The sequence below is a fragment of the Monopterus albus genome, unplaced genomic scaffold, assembly GCF_001952655.1.
Source record: "Monopterus albus unplaced genomic scaffold, M_albus_1.0 scaffold31.1, whole genome shotgun sequence".
Taxonomy (NCBI): domain Eukaryota; kingdom Metazoa; phylum Chordata; class Actinopteri; order Synbranchiformes; family Synbranchidae; genus Monopterus; species Monopterus albus.
The window spans coordinates 4525528-4545014 of NW_018127911.1; positions in this window are offsets into that span (position 1 = coordinate 4525528).

Here is a 19487-nt window from a genome sequence, read left to right on the forward strand (position 1 = left end):
CAGAGGAGTGTGTCTGTCTAAGAAGAGCCAACCAGACAAGGGCCGCAGGTGGAGACAACATCCTCTGCTGAATGTTCATTGTATTTCAAAGGGACAATGATATGATGTTATTAAACCTTAACTTAATCCCAGTGCATAGATTTATGGACAATAATTTGCACATATATTGTTAAGTTGTACTTTAATTTATTCTATTATTTGAAGGTCATGAATGAAAGCCACAGCTGAACTCTACAAAGCAGTTCCACCTTTATATACACATCCCTTACAACTACCACTTTCTCTGTACTTCTCTTGCAACTCATCAGTTATTTTGGCATGTTTCCTTGGTTTAGTTTTAGTCTTAAGACAAAATGTTTTGTCCAGTTTTTGCCAGTTGCATCAGTTGCTTATCATATCCACATTCTGACAGCCTAAATGTTCCTATAAAGGGAAATCAGAGTAGGTAAGACCTGCATTTCTAATGATGCCACAATCTGCTGCTGTCACTTGTCTGTATGCAATCAAGTTTGCATTTCCTTGGAAACATTTTTTGTGTGTGTTATGTCACTAATGTCGTGTTGACCTGCAGTTAATATCTTTGTACTGTATAATCTCCTTTTTGCACACAGTGGGTCACATTTGACCTCTGTTCATAGTGTGAGTATCTGCCTATCCTTATAATAATAATAATAATAATCTCAGTTTCCCAGTTGACAGTGTCAACATAGCACCTTGTCACATAGCATTCAAAGCATTATTCTGGCCACAGACTGCCAGATAGTTTGCCATGAGGGACACACGCCAGATCGCTGCTGCTTAACCTTTTGTTAGATGAGGGTGGGGGGGTTCAGTTGACATGATATAGGGAGACTGATGGTTCATATGGTACTATTGTAGTTGTTATGATGGTAAAGTTTTAAATTGCTCATTGACTGAAATAAAGGCAGTGTATAAGTTGGAATCCATGCCCAACTCCGTGTTAGTATGAATACACAAATTGTAAGGTTCCAGATCAGGCTTAGTCAAGTCAACTGGACTCTGTGTTCCAATATAGCTTTGCCTTTTTCTGGTACTGTTCACTGTTTCTTCAGGCTTCAGCCTCAGTCATTGTGACTGTTTTTGATAACAGTTAATTTTATAAATGTGTAATGGAGGAAGATCATCCTCAGCCCAAGCATATCATGTGACCTGCACTTCCCAGTGTGACCACTGGGCTAAACCTGGTGCACAGCACAGCAATGTTCCTGAGGATTGGTGGCCTATGATACAGTAAACAGGTTCCTTTGAGTCTAGACCACTGATGACTTACGTATTTACCCCTGGATCTTAGAGCACAAAATGCTGCCAAATCTTCCCAATGAAAGATGCTCACCTGAAGCATTTGCCAAAAGACTTTCTCTTCCAGGTTTGGATTCACGTTTGTGGACCACTGTTTCCCCACGCACTCCCACTCAGCACATAGACTTTGCATTGAGCTAACATCACAAAAATAAAACTCCATTTTCTAGACTTTGGGGAGGTTTTATAAATTTTAAAAAACCCTCCATGGATTAAAAAGAAAAGAAAAAATGAAAATTGACCTTATTTACTGTATGAAACTGGACAGGTCACCAGTCTATCACAGGGCTTAGACTTAGATAACTACACACACCCACCCACATTCACTCCTACAGGCAATTTAGAGTCATGAGTCATCCTAAGCTGCAAGTCTTTGGACTGTGGCAGGAAGCCAGAGTACCTGGAGAGAACCCACGCTGACACAGAAAGGCACAGAGTTGGTCGGGACTTGACCCCCGGACCATCTTGCTGTAAGCCAACAGCACTAACCACTGCTCCACCATTCTGCCTGGCACTGAATCCTGATTTAAATAATATATTCATGTTCCAGACAGGCAAAAAAATGACATTTATTTTGTGTAAAAATACAGCTTTAAAATATTAATAGTACTAATTGGTCATTATAAAAGTGCAGACTGTTTATTCTGCAAGTTTATTAAGTACAGCTTTCCAAAATACAGTCTGCATTAATACTGCTGAAATATATTTTCTAAATCACAGAAGACATCACACATTTGACGGAAGAAAGCCAGAAGTAAAGACCTTCACTGTAGCATCATTAACTGTGATTTGTAGTGGCTTTGGAAGGCAGAGACAAATTATACTGTACGGCCAATAGAGGTGTCAGATTAGAAAATGCTTCAACTGTACAAGAATATATGATGTGGTATGCCTTAGTACTTTGGATCGATCATTTATAAATCCTATAAACCTTTTAATAGGTTTAGGTGTCTCACAAGGTCATCTCAAACGCAGCTCTAATTTCCAAGTCTGACCTTGTGTGTGTGTGTGTGTGTTGTGTCCACAGAATGTGTGTGTGATGATAAAGAAGTATTCCAGCCAAAGTGGAGGCATGTCCTAGCTAGTCCACAGGCCAAAACACACAGACAGTTAAGTTTCCATGACCTCAACTCCATGCTGTTCAAGCATATACACACATACTGTATACAAACACACACACATGAACAGTTTCTTCCTGTTGCTTCTCTCTACTTTCTGCCTTTCTCCCTTCCTGATGTCTTCCATGCCTCTCTCTTGTTACTGCCTCTCTGTGAATTGTAACATTTTGTCAATTGCCATTTAGTTCATTGTTAATCCACTGAGGAAATGCATGCCATGTTCTGTAATACCACAGGAGTTCTGTCATCTTCAGAACAATTATGTCAATTAGCTCACATTTAAATGATTTCCAGAGAGGAGCACCTTGGCTAATAACAGTCCAATGAAGTGACAACCAACCAATTAATCTCATTCTAATTGCTCAGTAGGTACAGCCAGTCAGTCATACCTCCATACCCCCACCACCACCACCACCACACACACACACACACACACACACACACACACTCACTTGCTTTCAGCACACATTCCACATTCATTGGCCTGACTTAAACACCTGTCAATCAAATACAGACTCGCTTTTCCACCCCTACAAAGACAGTGGTGCATTGCAGTGTGTTGACATCACAGTCATGCCAGAGGTCAGCACATGTGACTTTTAACATAATACTGAGAAAAATTTGTTGACGAGGAAATCCCATTATGAAGAGAAAACAATATGACAGACCGAGAGAGGGAGAGCAGCATGGGATGTGTGATAGAGAGAAAAAATAAATAAATAACAGACAAAAACTTAACAGATGTTTATTTTTCAAGTAATGGGGATTCATTTATATAAAGGTTAACCGCAATGCGTAATCAAAAACGGACTCTGTTGCCCTTCATTTTAAAGCTAAAAGCACACTTGCAGCTTAGAGCAATTAACTCAGAGATAAACATTAACTCACTATAGTCTGTATACTGGAGACGGATGATTGATCGCTGGATCATTGTGCCATATCTTAAAACCTGTCTTTGAACTAACAGTTTCACAAGCTCAAATGTTATGATATATGTCATGTGAGAGTTATATGTTTCCTGACAAACACATGCTTGAGTCAAACACAGAGCTGAGCACTTAGTAATTTAGCATTTTTCTACCAAAACAGAAAGAAAAAAGAAAGACATACATCCTGTGTTAATGCAAAACCCATCACTTGTGACATGAGTCCATTTTCCATAGTTGGCATAACAATGAATAAAGCTAAACTAAACATAATCTATCTATTTTTAGTTAGATAAAAGCTTTAGCCTATTTATTTTCTTTTAGCTACAACTATATTGTATCACGTGGAGCATGGTATTAAACATGAAAGAGGCAAACAACAGCATGTAAAAAATACACTAATCTGTCCTTTGGTGAAATCCACAGCATCATCATGTTGTGGGCCTTATGTGGCACCATCACACCCTATGATGTGAAATATTGTTTGAAAATATTGTTTTCCCTCAGTGATGTTTAATTGTTCCTCCACCGATCTGCTTGTTTCCTGCTTTATTCTGGTTCCCACCACTAATTAGGAATGGGATTTAGCTACCGATGGCTTTAGTGAGGGATCAGAACACACCCAGCCATTATAAAAACCTAGGGACCCATAATGTGGTGTGGGCTTGGCCGCTAAAACCATGGGGTGGAAAGAACGGAGGGGAGGGGGAGAGCTGGTAACCGCTTCTCTCAGTTGATCTTTGAATTGTTGGTTGCGGCCTTTCTTGCCTGCAGCCTGTCTTGAGAGGTTCCTCTCACCTTTCTGAAAATTTTTTGTGTTTGTTTTCATTGCTCCCGTTCTCTCAATGTCTCTCTGTTTGTCTTTTGTCCCGAGGTCTCACCTCTTTCGCCCTCTCCCTCTCTCTCCCTCCCACACTCTTTTGCCACAGTAAGACATCATATGAACACTTGACAGTAGCTGGGATCTTTGTTTTATTGCCAGTGTTACTGAAAATGCCCTCATAAATCTAATGCAGTAATGCCTTTGAAACGCCTTCTAGGGCTTGCAATCAATTGCACACACACATGCACACACAATTTCTTTCTCACTCTCTCCCACTTTGTCACTTTGCTGCTTCACACACTCCCAACCACACGCACATTTGCACACACAGATGTTGTGATGATGTGTGAGAATGAGGTCTTTGAGGTTGTTTGTGCTTACATCAGACACAGCAGCTCCAGTGTTTGTTCGGGATTTCCACTGGCTCCAGTCCACTCAGCCAAACCAATGGGAATTTGTGGATCAGCATCTTCTCAAAAAGCGCCTGGGCATCAGAGCGTATACTGTAACTGAGTACAGAAATGAGTGTTTCTTATTTTCTTTGTGGTGTTTCTCATGTATTCTCTATGCCACAGTTTATAGCAAAGGGGGGGAACATGGACAAAAGGAGAACAAGACAAGTGGTCTGCCACTAAACAACCAGATCATACCGGGGGCAGAAAATTCTGAGTGCGTTACATTTTCATTCTGTAGCATGATATTTTGTGAATCTTAGTGCATGTATGCTTATTTTGTATATTTGCTTCCATTTTTCATCAATAAGAAATGTTTACACTGCAGAAAGTCATAAAAGTGTGGCTCTTCATTTTCATGCTATGCATTTTATCAACCTAAATACTAAAAATAAAACACATATACTCAAACACTGAGTTGTAGTTTTTGAGTACTCGCTGTTGTAGTTGCTCGTTTTGCACTCAGTTCAGGTCCCATGCTAATATTCAGAATACTGCCTGTAGGGATAAGTTGTAATCTGAATATGAACCTACATTTTATAAATACATTATTAGTGTTTCTCTTTTCACTCAGTTGTTTTAGATTGTGCATCATGACACAACATTATTTTGATGATCACACCTGGGGTTTTTAAGGTCAAGGCCATTCAAGCTGCTTGTGGACACCACTCCACCTCACCTCACCACACCACACTGCTCAGGCACCTAAAGCAGGAAACACTAGCAAATGCAATATGTGTTAGATCCCAAAAGGATTACTGTTGGTTCCTGGGATTGTATATAAATACATAAACAACCATATACAATACTGTAAAAGCACAGTGGCTTTTATTCATCACAGGTCAGGTGCACAATATAGATCATAATAGTGGGTTTTCAGGCTTAAACAAACCTTCAAGAGGACTAACAAAGTCCTAGCATTGTGTCTAAATGTAACAGGCAACCGGTTCAGTAAAGAAATCAAATCAATCTATCATCCTGCTCATGACCTGAAAGCAGAAATCTGAAGCTGTTCATGTAACTGGAGATTTACACGTGTATGTTAACACAGTTACTGTTTCTTCCAGGTGTGTCTAAGGGGAAGTCAGAAGGAAAGATCAAAGAGTGAGTCAGAGGGAAATTGTTTCAGTCTCTCTTTGCTGCCTATCACAGTATACAATACCTGTCTGTTTTTCCACATCTCTCTGTTCCCATCCCTCTTCCTTTCTTTCTGCCGCCCTGATGTTTTGCTCTTATTGCTTGTGCCCCATCTATCTCTGTGCTCCAACAGCTGATTACATGAATAATTTACAGCACATAAATCCTCAGCATCTGCTCACCGTTTGCTGTTTTGCTCTCCTTGTTCATCTCTCTTTTCTCTTTCAGGTTAACATGGGTGGATTTTTCTCAACCGTGTCACCTCTCCTCTCTTTCTCTTCATATTTCTGTGCCCCAGGTTAGGCTCTCTCTCTCTCTTTTTCTCTCTAATTATACAGATCTCAGTTGCAGCCTTGTGTCTTCCCATGGGTTTGTATGTCCTTATGCAAGGACTGACTGAATGACATTTTTTTCTCATGATAATGGGAACTTTGACTCAGAGGTCCACTGTTTTTTGTTTATCTGCATCTGTGTATGGGCGTGTCACTTTCACTGTATGTTTGTATTAAAAAATAAAACTGGTACAAACATTTGCTATACAGTTTCAGACCCTCACAATCAAGATACATATGTAAACCTAAAACTCAGTGTGCCTAGATTGTGATTAGTTCTTCAGCAGCTGTGCCTTATGTACAGTTTTTCTGTCTCTCCAGGCTTCAATTGCTTAAAATGTGATATCAAACTGTGCTGTCAAATTAGTTTTATTTTTCCATTTCTTCCTCAGTTCCTTCAGTCAAGACTCCAGGTTAGACTCCAAGCATATTATTTCATATACATGTGCAATAATTTCATGGGGAAAAGAAAATGAAAATAGTGGTCCCACACAAGAAAATCAATCAAAAATAGCATGAGGCTAACTGAAGGGGAAAAAGAGAGAGACAGCTAAAGGGAAGCATTACCTTTGGCTTTGTTAAATAATTTCTTTTTCCCTATTCACTTTCCATTGTTCAAAGCTAGGCCCCATCTATCCAATATTGCTGCTAATCTAACTTCAAAGGATTGCAGTCACGTTAAAGCTCTTTTTAATTGTGATAAGGAATATGCTTTCATGCTTAAACCTTTCTCCTCTGTTAGTCTGAAGAGAACCCATAAATATTGAGGCCTTTTTTCATTGGCAATTAAAATTAGAATTGGTCACATTTATCACTGTCAGCCATTTCCTTTGCACACAAAGACATGTGCCCCCCCCTTCCTCCACACACATACATACACACATGCTAGACACTACCACATGTGTATTCTGAACACAGCATACATGGTGTTTTTGCCAAAGTTAGTAACACTTAACAGAACAGCTTTGTGTGAAAGCACATTAAAACCTCTGCAAAACTAAGAAAGCTCAAAGGCTTTAGTAGCATTGCTTGTCTGACAGGGCTGATGATTCACCATGGGCTTCCCTGTTGTTTCTATGACACATGAGATGCAGGCTGCGCCGTATTGTCTAGAGATAATACAATGAGATGATTCTTGAGTGAATCACTTGTACTCTAGTGCTTTTGACACGGAACGTTCTTGAGTCTTTGAGACACAGTATTTTGAGGCAGTGAGGTAGAAAGGATGACAGTACTTTGCATGGAACAAGAGTAGCATGAAAATGTGCTATTGGTTTCAGTTGTTGGGTAAATGGAATCATTTTGCCTTAAAATGATTCCATTAAGTTGTTTTAGAACTAGATTCTAAGTCTTGAAAATGAGTGCATCTTAATATTTTTTCTACAAATGAAAGAAATGGGAAAGGAAAAAAATATTTTTAAAAAAAGTAACCGTGTATGCTGCCAAATCCAGTCACATGAAATGACTGACATTAGTTTCAGCTCAGCAAGTTCTCCAACCTATACAACCCATAAGGTGGTTTGTCCCTTGCTTCTCATATGACCCACAGGGGCATCTCATTAAATAGTGCTCCTATGGTAGCTGGAGGAATTGCAACAATTCTGCCAACATTAACAACAACATATGTTGGACTACCCAGCTTTATGGCCTTTGTTGTCCAGGAAACAGCAATAAACAGACTGGCTAGCTAGCAGCAGAAAGCTACTGGAACTCAGTCCTCTTGGTAACTGTCATATACTGTAAATATGACAATATGATGTTAGGATTATGAAACGGTCACTGTTTCATTACGTTTTGCCACACAAACTACTTGGTTAGGTTAATGCACAAAAACCATTTGGTCATGTTTAGGAACAAAAACTCTTGAAAGACATAAGCCACACACTGGACACACTCGGCTCGCCTGAGAGAGTGTCTCCTGTGTCTTGTACCTAGCCATCCACCCCAACTTCCCACTAGTGAGGACTTTATGCCTCTATATAATATATCATGTTACTTAACTCCTTTTGACATGTCATAATTAATATGATGGCACCACATCTTAATAACCTGCTGGCACAAACAAAGTATACTGTCATAGTTTACAGGAGGACAGTCTCTTTCATCTTTGTGCATCCAGCATGTACATCAATCCACGATGTATTCAGCTTATAATAGCTGGAAGACAAGCAAACTGTTAGTCTAGCATTTTCAAAAAAGAAAATAAATAAATAAAGCACACAATAAATCCAGTATGGTTTATTTATGTTGAGGTGACACTGAATTCAGTGTGACTAGTTAATGAGTTTGGAGAATTAAATGATCTTCAAATAATAGCACCTTCAGGGTACAGTCATTTATGATGTGGGAGCCATTTGTCAATACCATTATGACCAATATTTTACTTCAAATTAAGTTTCCTGTTGTCACTCATACATGAATTATCACCTCATGAGCGCTATGCTAGAGTTGAGAGGTGGATCCGTGGACATTCCTTTTAATGGCGCATCAACAAAGAAAAATCCTTCCGCTGATATACAGTGTTAGTGCCACTGTAATCAGAGTGACAGTTCTACACTTCACTACAGTAGCTCTCACAGTTCACCACAGCACAACTTTACACTGCAGTCAATCAGGATTTTAGATGTACTGCACATTGTTCAAAATCACTTTCTCACTGACATTTAAAGTGGGATAAATTTGGAGAAAAACTATTAGTGATGGTGAAGGTAAAGAAGAAGCTTGGCTTTGGTTCATCCCCCCTCACCTACATACCTTCTCACTGCAGCATGCTTTTAACTCTGCAATCAGTCTGGGTATTGAGTCTTGGCTGACATGGCTGGGTTGGCTCACTGCTTGTTTAGCAGTCTGAGCCAAGCATACAGTATGTATGCATGTCCGTGCTTGTGTTTCTGTAGGATTTGGGTGCACGTGTGTGTGAATGACCTGATTGTGTGTTTACAGTATATATCCTCACGCACAGTGAGCGATGGTTGTGAACCTTGGTGAGGTGTTGGTTTTTTTTTTTGAGCGCTGTGGCCTCATTATCCAGGTGTTTACCCCTAACAACAGGAAGTGCTTGTCAGCGATGACTGTTTGCAAGCAAAGATCTCCTGAGGGAAGGAAAGACAGGCAGGAAGGAGACAGGGAGGGAGACATAGCTTTTAAAAATTGACAGGCATGTGAGACTATCTATCTATCTATATACTTGTGTTTGTACAGCATATGTTTTTCTGTGTTATATGTTTTGCGTGTGCTGGTGCGTCTGTGTGGTTGTGCCAGTCAGACCCTCACTGGCAGGTCATTGGGTTCTTCCACTCCTTTAGCAAGGGAGGGAGGGAGGCAGTGGGGGAGGGGAGGACATTCAAGCTGTTGACAGGGATTTATGAGCTGATAGTGTCAGACTGCAAGTGCAACAACAATCTCCCTGTCTCTGCCTGTCTACTCACAGAAAGAGAGACTGACAGAAAGAATGAAAAGGGGGAGGGGGGTAAAGAGAAAGTGAGGCAGCAAAATTAGTTGATAAAGAAAGAGCAGAACAAGGGAGTGGAAAATAAGAGGTAGAGGAAGACAGTGAGTGGGGGGAATAGTCAGGAGAGGAATGTAATTTCATTTGTTTAGCTTTTTTCTCTCTCATTCTGCTGTCACGATGTCGCTATATTTTCTGTTCCCCTTCAATATCATCCTTGTATGAGCTGGACTGGTTGTTGCAATGGTTGGTGACTGCTTTTGGTTTTGCTTGTTTGTACTTATGTGAGTAAGAAACCATGTGTTCCTGTTTTCAATATAAACCAAAGGCTATTGTTCGTCTTGTGTGATTGCAGACGTGATGACTTATACTGTACTGGGATGACCATGCACGCACACTTTGGACAATACATTTTTCTGCACTGTATTGTTATATCATATTAATGTTTCTGAAAAGCGCAGGGGATCACACATTTCATCAGATAAGTTATTACAATGAACTCTGGACAATTGTTCATTTTTAACAACTGTACAAGAATAAACAGACTGCTGATCAATTTTAGCACATTACACAACTGTTTCTTTTTAGCTGTGTGTGTGTGTGTGTGTGTGTGTGTGTGTGTGTGTGTGAGTGAGAGAGAGTGTGTGTGTACAGATTTGTCATAGTGAGTCATGAAATGTTCACTGTTAGATGAAACACAGATATAGTTGAACTGTCTGACTGTCTGAAATATGAAAGATACAGTCTGGTGGGTAATTTTGTCTAATTGCTGGTCTAAGCTAAATCCATAATATCTTGTCTCTATTTAAGTTCTATGACTACAAAGTATCCTTCTTTACAGGCACGTTTGGTGCAGTTGAACTTGTATCTTTGTGTAGTTTCCTCAAGTAGAGGAAGAGTGTGAATATCACTGTCAATATCTTATTCCCAATTATTATGGCCTGTTACAAAAAATAAAAAAGTCTCCAACTTCTGAGTCTGAATAAAGTCAGTGCTCAGGTCCAAGTCCTCAGTGTTCAAGTATAAGTTGAGTCACGACTCCTGAAAATCGGGACTTGATTCGGACTCGAGTCCTACAATGCTATCCTAAACAAACTGTTTTTCAGTTTTCACTTAATTCAAGCGTTAGTTCCATACGTATAGAAAACAATTTTTACACTCACACCCAGAAAAAGCTAATATATTAAAGGTCTGTAACTACATATCTATTTTATTGATTCCACTGACAGTTTTCATGGAATTTATAAGCTGGACACAAATGTATATGCTGTTGCTGTCCGTTGCTCTGTGTATATTCTCTTGTCTAAAAACATAGTGTAAATATAGACATCCAGCCTCTCCTACAAGGCACTGAATTTTAATTTTGAATATTGTATAATGGTGTCTGAAATGCAGTACCACAACCCTTTAAATATTATGATTGCCATAATAATAGTGATCCAGATATGAAGGCCGCCAGACTGACATGATGGGAGACAGACAGCCTGACAGCATAAAGCACACATACCCTCTGGGGATAGATAGACTACTAGTGATTTATATGTCAGTTCCTGTTTAATGATATAGTATTAAAGAGTGGTGATTTATAATGCCTTTTTCATTTCACACAGACATAGAATCAGACGCAGGCTTCTGCTTATACTTTACTGCAGCTGAGTAAAGACCCCATAATAAGTTTCCCTGAATAGTGAATGTCTTTATTTTTTCTTCACTCTTGTCTACAGATAATGGCCAAAGCCTTTTATTTACCACAAGTGAAACTGAATGTGCACTTATTTTACACAAATTTTATTTGTACAGTGAAGACAACATGCAGAACCTCAGAGGAATACCTTCAGCTGCAGATCACTTTCAGGCAACAGAGCAGGGCACTAAAGATGGCAGTTCAGTAAAGTAAGGTTTGGTTGAATAGTCAGGTCAAACCACTTTATTCTGATGGAGAGTGCAGAACAACACAACATTTAAGGGCCACAAGAGTTTTTAATACTTTATTGAATTTTGAGAATTTTTAGGTTGAATTAAACCATTAATGTACCTCAGTATATCAGAGAGCTACTGTGAAGGGATAGCTGTGTTTTAAACTTGTAAATCTGCCTGCAAGTGAAAGATAAGCGCATGTAACTGAGACAGTAGACTAAAACTTTGTAAAGGGCTTGTGCAGTTGTCCTTATTTCTGTCATGCCACTGTGGACAAAAGTCCTGCATGGGTCCAATTTTGAAAACCCACACCCGCCCCTCACCGGCAAACCTCAGTATCAGACCCAACCTGTTACTCTGCGTTATTTATAAATGAAATCTGGACCCAACTGTACCAATTAACATAAGACCTGCAACCTGACATGTAACCATAAATTAAACTGACTTTAGGCTACACAGCCACTTACTTTAAAGTGCTTGAGAGTTGTGCTCTTCGGAAAGTATTTGTCGATGGACACAGCACCTGGTCTCTGCAGCCGTTCTCTAGCGTGTGCTTATTAAATGCTAACACTTTTTGGCACTATTTGCAAGCAACAAAGCCACTGATATTGTTCTCACATTTGTAACCACACCAGATTTCTCCCATATGTTCAATGTGTATTTTTCACAATTTTGTATTCACCATTAGATTTTTCAGTTTTAGGTTATCCATCTGACACACTGACAGCTAGCCTACATGGATGTCTGACTGATGTCCTGTTCGCTGGATGTGAGTTGAGGGGTCAACAGTTGTGCCATAGGCCTTCACAACAGATGCATCCATTATTTAGGGTTGATAAAAGCATGCTGGATTAGATGTTTAAAAGAAACTTTTTTTTATTTTTAATTTAAATTACATTTATTTCACTCAGTACCCACCCCCATATAGTCTAGTTTTTACCTGTACCCATAACCATTAATTAATATAAACATGTTTTTTTACTGGAGGGTGCGGGTGGGAGCTTACCCAACCCTGTGCAGGACTCTGCTGTGCACATCTCTGCTAGAACACGTTATGTGTTACCTCAGTGGTATACAGTAGTCACAGGTAGGCAAATATGGCCTATAGCCCAACAGTGGTTTATATCTGGCCCATGCTGATCACGGGACCAAAGCTAGCTCAGTTGCTACTAACTAAACCTAAACAAACATGGGTATACCAAGCATTATGCTTATGCTTGGGCCCTGTGTATTGTAAGGGGAATCCCCCTAAGTGCAGCTGAGCTGGCTGCTTGGTGTGGAAGCGTACCTGCAGTATATAATTAATATACAAACACATCTGTGTTAATCTTATGCAATACAAGCCCCAAATAATCAATTAAAAAGTATAGTTGTTCTTACACCCCGCATTTCTGCGGCATTTTTGGCATTTTTTCAAATGTTTGTCTTCACATTTGCATGAAATCCCATCTGCTCTTTCTATTTGTACAATAAACAAATATGCAAAGAAACCTGCATGAAAAAGGAAAATAAAGGCTAGAACAGTGTGATATAAGAAAAATGACAAAACAGGGAATAATCACTTTTTCTAAATAGGTTTAACAGTCAAATTATGTATTGTATATTAGTCACTTATAACCAACATCTAATTGTCATCCCCACTTTCATGCAACTCGTTCAAGTGCATTTTAATTAAGTAATTAACATTCTGTATATTGACAACATCTGGTGGCTTTCCAGTCTAAATTAGAAGTTTAGGATGTGTAATCACCAAGGGGTTCTTATGTACAGTAAGTGTTACTTTTCACAGTATCACTGACTGTAAAGAAGTTGGAAAATCATTATACTTTTTTTGGTCTTACAGTATATGGTGACAAATATGATATCTCTTGCAGCAAAGTTTTGTGTTTCCGAGCAAAAAAAAAAGTTGCCAAAAGTGCCCCATGTATCAAATGTGATACAAAAAAATAAACAAAATAATATGGCACATTTATTCCTATATACCTGGACTGTCTATGCATAAATGGCAAATAAAAATCTTGAATCTTAAATTTTCTTTTGGATTTTGTTAAAAGGTTTAATAAACATCTCAGTTCCAAAAAATTAGAATGTTCTGGCTTTTTTTTATGTGTCAGGCTTTACAGGGTTAAAGCTCTCTGTAAGTAGAGTTGAGTAGCTTGTGGTAATGATGGCAGTGACTTTAGATTTAAAGTATCTTACTACCCATTAGGTCTGACTATGTAAAACATTGCATCACAGCTACAAGGTTTTAAACAATAAAGTACATGACTTAAGCCTCCTTTTTGAATGTTTGTAGTCTACTTACATCCTTTATGTTCACAAGCCCAGTTTGACTTGTATAGAAATCACTTTTTAAAATTTATTCTAACATCTCTATGTATCTAATGTTTAGACCAATCATATATGATTTGTAATAGAAAAAAAAATCTTTCTATAAGAAAACATGTTCAGCCAATATGGAACATTCAAATGACCAGAGCTGGGTGAGCCCTATCACACCCATGCCACATATCTGCCTCCCTCTATCTTTGTCTGTGGTTACTAACCCCAGCAAAAGTGGTCAGACAGGGGCCCCCTATGTTTTCCATAGACACATTATCACACTTCCTCTCCCTCTGCCCTGGGCCCCCAGTTAGACTACGAGACAGGAAAGCCAAGGACTTTGGGACATACTGTTACACTGCAAATGGTATGTTGCACTACACAGCATTATGATGATATGTAAAACTGTCTGAAGTCTGAGCTGAGGTTTTGTACAAGTGAATGTATGTGTTTAAATTTGTAATTGTGTTGTTTGAAAGTAAGTCCAAATTAGATTATATACCTTTCAACATGTGTTGAAGGCTAAAAAATGGTTTTATGTAAATGTCTGTGAATGTTATTTCACTGGAAATTAATTGGTCTGAAAAGAGCTCTATTACTGTTTCTGTATAAATACAGGCAGTGTGAACATAGACCTTGTTTGAAAAAAATAACACCTTGTTTCAGACTATATAATAATGATATCTGGTGCTTGACATACAGTACATAATAATAAAGTGACAAAGTAGGGAAGAGTGCAAGTTATACAGCTGTCGATGTGAAAAAGTGAAATGAAACAGAGCACCTTCTATTCTGAAACCACACTCTAATGACACATTAAATTTAAGATCCGCTTCTATTTTTCCAGCATTACATCCACTAGTGTGTACCTTCCACTTTTGGTGGAACATCATTCTTCTGCTCTTCATCATCTATTGCCCCATTTTTCACTTCAGCTACAGGCTCTTTGCTGTGCAAAACAACATACGACAGTAAGTTAATTTGACACAGGCTGAAATTTCAGGCTGGGGCCTCTCAAGCCATCAAACAGAACATGCAAAATAAGGCTTTCTGATACCTTTTTTCAACTTTCTAGATGAAGTCATCATTTAATTAATGACATCAGTTTTACCCCTATGCAAATAACTTAGCTGAAAGTTATCAACATTTTTAAATTTCAAAAAGTCGGTGCCACAGGTTCACCTCCTGAGGTGTGTAACGTCCTTGTTTGTAATTCTATTTTAATGCACATTACCCATAGTTCTTTGCTCAGCTAGGGCACAGAGGCATTCATAGAAGTGGAAAAATGATACATTTGAAGGGACACCTGAAGAAGAATCATGATCACCATAGTTCCCTAAATAGGTATTTCCTATTCTCTAATTAACTAGACATTTAAAGCAGTTAAATGGTGAAATGTGACCGTTCACATCTTATATTCTCTTTGTTAGATCCTATGACAGCAATGTCTCCTAGGTTGTTTTCCCTTCTTTGTGCCTCAGCCAGGATGTGTATGAGCCTACCAGCCGTTAACCCCACAGAGGAAGTGTGCAGGAAATGAGATCAGTCTTAAAGAGAGGTAACGCCTGAGCCTGAGCCACTGACTGCAGACCAATAACTGTCACTCACTGCACCTGATAGTGAGATACTCAAAATGTAGAAAAAAAAAAACAGGAAGGTCAGAACAAAACAGATGAACGCAGCACAGCGAGAAAGAGAGGAGAATGCAACAGGAAAGCAGGGTGGAATATAATACAAAAACAATAAAGCAGCTTAAAATAGAACAGACAACACAGAAAGGTAAAACAGCCCAGCAGAACTGAAAAATGTGACACAAGAAAGCAAAACATTTGTCACAACTCTAAAACCATCATTCTGCCTTTAAAGGCAGGTTTTGTTGGTAAAAGCTGTCAAAGAGTTAAAAACATTTATAGAGGGGTGGAGGTTGAATTCTCACATGGTATACAGTATGTGTAAGTATAACAGTATAAGGTACACATATAGTATGAAATATGAAATACCATATAGTAGATTAGCTTAAATCAGAAACCAACAACCAGACCAAAGCATTACAGACAAGACGACAAGGCCACGCTAGAACAAAACGGTCGAGCGCTGTGGTAAAGAAGGAGCATTCAATACGCCATATAATGTGAGAGGAGATTAAAGACGTTACTAGAACAGCACCACCCAAATGATCTATCAGACAAAATCTGTTTAAAAGAAAGAAAGTAAGAAAGAACGTTTCAATAGCTAAAAATACCAGCGGGGTTGGGCCTAATTCAGTGGATGTGTATGTGAAACTGTCACAACGTCTTGCACACATTCTTTTTGCCATGATGAAAGACAGAAGGTAACTTCGCTGAAGAAAGCAGTCCTGACAGCGATGTGTGCACGAGTGAATATGTATGTGTACCTCAGCATGTACGCAAGCAGCTGAATTTTTGCCTTCTCTAAGATTGAAAAATAAAACTTTTTTTTTTATTAAGACAGGAGACAGGAAGAATGATGAAACATTTACAGCACTAGCTTTCACTTACACCCAAGGACAAGAACTTTTGATAAAACATAGATACAAACACAGCTCTTGTTTTCGAGGCACAGTACATGACTGCAGTAGACAGAAAACCTGCTTGTTATGGTGGGTTTATGTTTTGTTTGACATGACTTTTTAATGTTGGTATAAACTCCTGGATCCATGTTTTTAGACCTTAGAACAGATGCAACCTAATTAATGCTTCACGCTGCAATTACTGACACTGCTCCAGAAAGTAAATATATCACGAGTATTTCAGCTGTTGATCTTAATTTTCATTTATATTGCTGTCCTGACCTTGTTGCTTGGTCACCTGAAATGCTCACTCATGGTCTGGCATGTTAGTTCCACGAAAACATATTTGTTATACTTTTACAGAATTGAGGATGCTCTTACTCACTTGGATAAAAGATGATCTGTGTGCAATGTATACATAGATATCACTTGGTTTACCAATGTAAAACCTAATGAGATCTGTTTTATGGTTCAGAAACACTGATTGATACGTATCTATAAATGTTTCTTTCTGTCTGCAGACTTGACTTTATGTCAACAACAAATAGGGACACTGACAGTACCCCCTAAACTAACAACTTGCCAAATGGCCACATCTGCGGTGAGCTGTGAAGAATAAAAATATAACAAGAAATAATGCGTCATAACTGTGACACATCGAGCACCATAAATATAATTAATGTATGATGGTGCTGAAGTCTTTGTATCACATTATGTGATACAATGAACGGCTGATGGAATGGTTAAATAGATGAACATATAATGAATAACTAATGAAATGATTAATCATTTCATTAGTTAACCAAACTAAGCGAGTGTCAGAGAGTGGCAATGCTCAAAAGCCTCATCACCATATTTGCATAATTATTTTGCATTAAGTGTTTTCTGACAATTTTAACCATCTTTTTTTTATACAGTTTATACATATTTCAGGCACATCAGAATTACATTTTGCAAAAAAGTACTCTATGAGCATTCTGTTCTCAGAGAGTATACTGAACAAGTCATTACTGAATTATTAAGAAAAACTATCTTATATGTTATAAATGATGTTCAGAGTATTCCAAATTGTTGCCATTGTTAATACTGTGTTACACACATGTTACGCACATTTACACTTAATGCCATTATATACATTCAAACTAATGTGATCACACTTTGCTTGGACATCACAATTGCATTTTAATAAATTAAATACATGCAGAGTCAAGAAACTGAAACAAACTGGGGAGAACAATCCAACCACAAATGTACAGGATGAGCACATACAAAAATTACCACAACCTGTATAAAGTGATCACAACAAAATGTGGCTCTTGCTTTAGGTTTAAATGTAGCAGTAAACTCACATAAGCAGTATCTCCACTAATGATATAGTTAAAATGACCATTTTCTGTGTTTAGCAAAGCATGTTAAGGTCTACCTACACACTTTATTCCTCATGCTTTCAATATGTGTCTTTGATGTTATTATAGATATACCCCAGCAGCTGCCAAGACAGAAAAGAGGGTGGGAAATGACAAGGGATGAAACGACCTAAAACATATGCATTAGGTACATTTTGCAGAGGAATGTTTCACTTGAAATGTGAGCTCTAAGTGCATTTTACAGTTTCATTTGTTCAAGGAAACAAGAGAGGACTAATTCATTCTGCAAAAACACAGTTGCCTGGCTGATGCAACACAGTGAAATTTGAGGAGCATTCATGCACAATAAACCACTACTGCCAGACCACCTCTTGAGCTGTGTATGTGTGTGTGTGTGTGTGTGGGGGTGTGTGTAGCTGCCTGTGTGTGTGCATGCAGGTGTACAAATCACTGTCAGTATTTTTGTGTACTGTACACATGTGGGTGTCTGTATGTGTACCTGCCACTGATGTACATTAGAAATAGATGCTTCCTGTGTTGTTCACTCCTACAGCGCAGCCTGAAGGCAGATATCCTCACTACCTCTGTGCTGCTGGAGGTATCTATTGTGGCCCTTTTATGCCATAATGCTGAAATTTTGGCTTGGAGAGTTAAGATCCTGTAAATCATTCCACTTAGCTGAAGTCATGTAATTCACAGTCAAGCCTATAATCAGCCTGTGCAGTTTAGCGCCACTGCTGTGACTCAATTTCCACTGTTGCTAAGTGAAAAGCTCCACAGCTATTAGAAGATTGCTCTGCTTTTTGGGGATTTTGGCCCAATGGTCACCCAGTGTGTAACAAAAAAAGCTGGCATCACAATCACCTCTCTTTTTTTAGTTGTCCATTGTGCACAGGAAGAAGAATGTTGAATGAAATCATAATTTATCACCTTATCCGGGTGTTCTCTCTTTATTCACCAGCTATATTTTTCAGTGGAAATATGAAGTGAGGAGAGTGAAAGACATGTTTCTGCCCTGAATGAATTCAAGTACTGCATGCTTTTCCTTGTTTTTTTTTTTACTTATCTACAGTGTTACGATGAATGATCCTCTTGGATGTGACCTAAAGCTCAGAAAATGAGGTGTACTGTATGTTCTAGTGCTTTTATGCATATTTTCAATAACTGCTGAAACTCATGTCAAATGAAGAACTGACTTTTGTGAAACAACAATGAATGGTTAGTAACACTGCTTTATATATATTTTAAAATTAGCAGTATATTAATGTACATATATATTTAAAAGATCAGTTTTATCATTGTTTTAAAAAATAAGATTTTTATAATTTTTAGAGAAGATTTCTGGGGTTTAAAAGTTAGCATCTTTTTTAACATGGAAAAAAATTAAATACATAAGAATTAATTGAACATTAAAAGGGAAAAGTATTTAAAATTACAGGAATTACAGGAATCAAATTACTATTATTATTATTTTTTTTAAATGTTATTTTCTGTCATTGGGTAATTTTCTGGTGTTCCAGCTGCCAGAATATATTTTTTTTGAAACATTAATTTTTTTTACACTGTATAGTAAAGGCATTTTGAATAGAGCACAAGCTGTGTATCTGTATTTGAACAGCCATTAGTGAACACCATCAGTTCAGCTGTTGGTTGCAGCTTTTTGGCTGCAGGTCTACTGAATCAGTGGTCCATAAACCACACTGAGTTGTTTCTGGGCCTCCACAGCCTGGTACTTGGCTTGGCTTCATCTCATTCATGTCTCCCTCTTGTTCCTCATCCTCACAGAATCATTCCT